Source organism: Neomonachus schauinslandi, chromosome 10, assembly GCF_002201575.2.
Source record: "Neomonachus schauinslandi chromosome 10, ASM220157v2, whole genome shotgun sequence".
NCBI lineage: Eukaryota > Metazoa > Chordata > Mammalia > Carnivora > Phocidae > Neomonachus > Neomonachus schauinslandi.
This window is the reverse complement of record NC_058412.1, coordinates 82,764,034-82,769,469: the sequence shown is the minus strand read 5'-3', so window position 1 is coordinate 82,769,469 and position 5,436 is coordinate 82,764,034. Positions and strand designations below refer to the sequence as shown.

The window sequence follows — 5,436 nt, the reverse complement described above, 5'->3', positions numbered from 1 at the left end:
TGTTATTGAGGTATTTACCCTCTATCCCTACACTCTGAAGAGTTTTGATCAAGAAAGGATGTTGTACTTTGTCAAATGCTTTTTCTGCCTCTATTGAGAGGATCATATGTTTCTTGTTCTTTCTTTTATTCATGTATTGTATCACATTGATTGATTTGCAGATGTTGAACCAGCCTTGCAGCCCAGGGATAAATTCCACTTGGTCGTGGTGAATAATCCTTTTAATGTACTGTTGGATCCTATTGGCTAGTATTTTGGTGAGAATTTTTGCATCCACGTTCATCAAGGATATTGGTCTGTAATTCTTCTTTTTGGTTTTGGGATCAAGGTAATGGTGGCCTCATAAAACGAGTTTGGAAGTTTTCCTTCCATTTCTATTTTTTGGAACAGTTTCAGAAGAATAGGTATTAATTCTTCTTGAAATGTTTGGTAGAATTCCCCTGGGAAGCCATCTGGCCCTGGGCTTTTGTTTGTTGGGAGATTTTTGATGACTGCTTCAATTTCCTTAGTGGTTATAGGTCTGTTCAGGTTTTCTATTTCTTCCTGGTTCAGTCTGGTAGTTGATACATTTCTAGGAATGCATCCATTTCTTCCAGATTATCTAATTTGCTGGCATAGAGTTGCTCATAATATGTTCTTATAATTTTTTTTAGGGGTGCTGAGGGGCTGCTCCCCTTTTATTATTGACAGGAGGTTTCTCTAACGAGTGTGACACCCCTCCCCTGTGGGGCCATTGTCCGACCTGTGCGTTGTCCCTTCAAGTACCCTCTCAGAAGAAGAGCCCCCACATCCGCCTGCCAATGCCTTGTCGAACATAGAGGACGTTGAACTTGTTCACGAACTGGTTCATGGTGTTGCAGGTTTTGGTGATGGTGTCAAGGTAGGCCATGAGCCCCACGTCATTGCATTGATCGTAAAAGTCTGTCTTGAACTTGTCTGTGCTGAGCACTGGGAGGCAGTGACATAGAGCATAGGCCTCCCGCAGGATCTCATGGTTGAAGGGGACCTCTCCCGCTTCGGAGGCCTTGACGTACTCCAAGATGAGCTTGACCCGGCTGTGCAGCATCTTAATGGCGCTGTGCTGCGCGATCAGGTGCTCGGCCACAGTGGAGTTCTTCCCGCTGCCCGTGGCTGTCATTCGGGCCACGTGGTCGACGCCAACGCGTTCGGCTTCCTCCATGGCCAGAGTGTAGGTCAGTTCGGCAAACAGCATCGTGGCCTCTCCATTGATTATATCGATGACAGACTCAAAAACACTGATGGGAAGATCTGTGTGCTTCGTCATAGGGTTCAATTTAAGAAAGAGCGGGCTCTCGATGATCTCGCACACCTGCTTGTGGACGTGGATGTCGGAGGGGTCAGGCGGCCCCCCGGTTGTATACCAACCCAGAAACTCCAGCTCCTTGAACACCTGTTTGAACTGCTCCTCCTTGGTGTAGTAATACTCCTTGTCAATGATAATCTTCTCCTCCACGGTGTGGGAGAGCAGCTCAAAGGAGTTCATCACCTCGATATTTCAGCCCTCCTGTTTCTTTGGTGTTGGTTGTGATCTCTCCTCTTTATTCATGATTTTATTTATTTGGGTCGTTTCTCTTTTCCTTTTGATAAGTCTGGCCAGGGGTTTATCAATCTTGTTAATTCTTTCAAAGAACTAGCTCCTAGTTTTGTTGATCTGTTCTACTGTTCTTTTGGTTTCTATTTCATTGATTTCTGCTCTGATCTTTATTATTTCTCTTCTCCTGATGGGTTTAGGCTTTATGGCTCTGCTCTATTTTTATTTCCATTATGGGTTACTTTTGTGTATTTTGACGAGATTCTACTGATGGAGGAACCAAGACTGTCCAGGTAAACAGTTGGCTTCCGTTGGACCATGTTAGAAGCAATGGGCACGGGGTGAGTGGGGGTGAAGAGAGGGTGCCCGGACAGCAGTGGGTGTCCCTGGAACAAACCAAGACCTTCGCACCCCTTCTTGGCTACCCTCCTTCCTTTCCACTCCTGACACTGCCCTTTATCATCGTGGCCACCAGCAAACCCAAGAAATGAGAGGAAACCTGGAAGATGTTTGGAGAGGCCCCCATGGTGGGTGCAAATTTCTTGGGGGGGGAGGGGACCACTTCTGATTTTGCTGCATAGGACAGAAGGTAAGAATCATTAAGAGGAGAGAAGAAAGGGGGAGCATGGTGGAGAGAAGAAAGGGGGAGCGCGGTGGAGAGAAGAAAGGGGGAGTGCGATGGAGAGGAGGGGGAGGGGCAGAGGGGGAGGAAAGGTGTCCGGGGAAGGGGAGGGAAAGCCAGGGAAACAGCTCTCAGTTTCTGGGACTAGAAGCCAAAAGTAACAGTGACATCTGAAGGTGCAGCAGCCTCAGGGCTGCTAAAAACTTGCTCATTGCATTTGGCCCCTCAACCAGCTGACAGCTCGGCACCCCTCCCGCTCTGCCACCTCGCTGTCCCCCTAGGCACAGGGTCACACAGGGAAACTCCACTTCCCATGTCCTTAGCGACTTCCCCGTTCCCTCTTCATTCCCATCCAGACAGAACTCATTCAGGACCTCCCCGGCCTTCCCTCCATCTGGCTCCATTCCACTTCTCAAGCCCCAGCAGCTCCCCTAGCTCACAGCAGCACCCCGAATGCTCATGCTCTGGCTTCTAGCCTGCACCTGCCTCACCAGCTTCCTCTCCCACCACCCGACATTGAACCCAGTGCCTCTGCCACCCAGAGGTATGGTGCCCCCCCCCGGGGCCAACCAGGCTTTTCCTCACAGCATTGCACAGGTTGTGCCCTCTGTCTGGAACAAGAAAGCCACCACCACGGAGGAGCTCATGTGAGCGCAGGCACAGGCTATACTTTCACCCTTTGAGGTAGGCACCAGGATCATCTCCATTGTTCCAGAGGAGTAAACTGAAGCTTTGAGGGGTTCACGGGCTTAGGGCCATCTGGCCTCTGTGGGAAAACCTATTAGATAAGGAAAGAGTGAGGGGGAGAAAAAAGAACTAGCACACACTGAGCACCTACTGTGTACCAGAGCTATGCCAGCCATGGATGTGTGTTCCGGACCTAAGATGCTATGACTTGAATGCCAAGCTGCCCCATTTTTCTAGAATAGAGATTTTTGATCTGTGTTTAGTTAAAGGAGAGATATCCTGTCTTCTGCAGACTTTGTTAGCTTGTTTTTTATCTGGTGTGATAAGGTAAAGAGTTTCTCTGTCTGCCTCTTTCCTCATTGTCAACCTTTTTTGTTCCTTTGCTTGCAGCTGTTGTCTGTCTTTGAGGCTCACAAACCACTGGCAGGAAGAGCTCTAGAGAATTTGGGAAGAAGGGGGGGTGGGGAGGAGAGACAAAGGTGTGTGGTTTCTCAAGAAGCAGGGAGACATAAGGAAAATAGAAGTGTTCTCAAGTGTGTCGCCTGCAGCCTTGTCAGGGAATATTTCTTTAGATGGCTTCTTCTTCCCCTCCCTCATGCCCAGCTGGTTCTTCATCATTTTTTAACATCTCTTTGGGGACAGGGACATGAAAGTGAACAGCAGGTCAAAGTCAGGAATTCGGGGTTCTGGGGTGGTCTGGTCTGATAGGCTCCCTTCATCTGCGGCTGTGCCCTTCATGGGGGCAGGTGAGGCTGGTTCACAATTCCGGTCACATCACCCACTGCTGGATGACAGCATCACCCCTTCATCTGTCCATTTACATTTCAAACCAGCACCTGCCTGCTCTTGATTAATTATTTAGTAATTCTGGTCACTTGTGAGCATTTCTGAGCTCATATTTCACGTAAAAGTCCATTCCTTTTTTATCCAAATCTTTTTTCCCTGGATCCTTGTGTAGTTTTTGAAATGAAATGGTACGTATTCCTTTTGAGCCCCCAACACTGACGTGTTGGCTCCTCTTCTTGGCAGCAGTACACCTAGATATTGGGTTAACCGGGGGGGGGGGAATCTCCCGTCGGGCTCCCCCTCTCTGCCTACCTCTGACCTTGGCCAACTCCCCCGTCGTGGGAGCTCCATTTTTCAGTAAGTAAATAAAGGGGTTTGGAATGCTGAGTCTCAAGGTCTTCTCTATGTTTAATTATTGAGGGGATCTATGAGAAGTCACAGAGGGACATGGGCTTTAGAATTCAAGAGAATTTGGGGGGTCTCCACTGGCTCTGGCACTTATTTGCTTATTTCCGTGAGACATTGGATAAGTTAGGTTATCCATCCACGTCTTACTTTCTTTACTTCTACAGTGGGGATGGACATATATAGGTGGCAGGGTGGGGGTGGGGTTTAACAGGAATGCATGAAACGACACCAGCCACAGGTACTGAGTATGGACTGTGAGGAAGATGGCATACTAAGGAGTTAAACTTGACCTTCTCAAACAATGCAAATAAAACAGTTGGCACAGAATCAACCTTCAAGAAGAGTTAGGCAGTTTATTATGGGGTTACCTTGACCCCAGGCAAAATTCTTAACCATACCAGCTTGGGGTAGTGGGAGCACCACATGGCCAAACCACCTCAGTTCTCAGAGTTCGAAACCTGAGGTTTGTCCTCTGAACTTTTGAATTCTGGTTCTAACACTTATTAGTTGTGTGATGTTGGAAAAATTTAATTTTCCCCAGCCTTAGTTTCATCATCTGCAGAATGGTTCTGATTCAACCTAGCTCAGAGGGGATATGGTGAAAAAATTAAATACCAAAGGTGGAAACATCTGGCAGATAGTAGGCATGCAACTGATGACTTTGCTTTCTTAACATCATGATAAATTAAGGTCTGTTCATAAATGAGTTCCTATCAAATCTCAAGACAAAGAAGGAAAGTCCAGATTTTTTCTGATTTGTCACCAAAAGTATTATTAGGCTTTCAAGAAAACAGAGGGCATCCTTCATCACATAATAAAACTGAATCTACTGTTTTTCTGGCCAGAAAAAAAAAGCATAAATACAACTGACGTCGATTCTCTGTGCATATTGCAGCTTGTCTCCCTGTTTTATAGTTTTCGGAAACCAAAAGTCCATCTGTCTCGAAGTCTTTCCTAGTCTCTAGAAGAGAAAACACGGTCTTGATATAGTCGTGCTGTTTCATGTGGCTGCCTCGGAGCCTCCTTGTACGCTCCCCTTCTGCTGGCGAGGGTATGAAGCCAGGATGCTGATTTATGGCTGCCTCTGTCCCGGCAGGTTAACCCCTATCACCTGTCACGCTGCTGTGTTAATTTCATCATGGCCTTCCCCCAGCTCTTCCGTGGTGAGAGCACAACAGAGGACACGCAGCTCGATGCACACTGCTCATTGATGCCCATGTGAAAAGAACAGCTAGAACGTCCTGGACACCTGGGCCCTTCCTTCCACAGTGTTTATACGGTCCCGAATCAATCAGAGAGCCATCAATCTATTAAGCCCATTAACGCACAGCACACTGCATTACTTGATGGAGAGGCTTGTGCTTGAGAACGTTAAAATCTT

At 47.3% G+C, this 5,436-nt stretch overlaps 1 pseudogene across 1 annotated transcript; it reads right to left on the bottom strand.

The window, feature by feature from the left end:
- Positions 1 to 656: 656 nt before the first annotated feature.
- Positions 657 to 4,480, bottom strand: LOC110572059 (annotated as a pseudogene). Its single transcript, XR_006540827.1, has 2 exons — positions 4,454 to 4,480; positions 657 to 1,525 (listed from the first exon to the last, which is right to left on the bottom strand). The product of XR_006540827.1 is annotated as a COP9 signalosome complex subunit 6-like (transcript).
- Between the last annotated feature and the right edge of the window lie 956 nt (positions 4,481 to 5,436).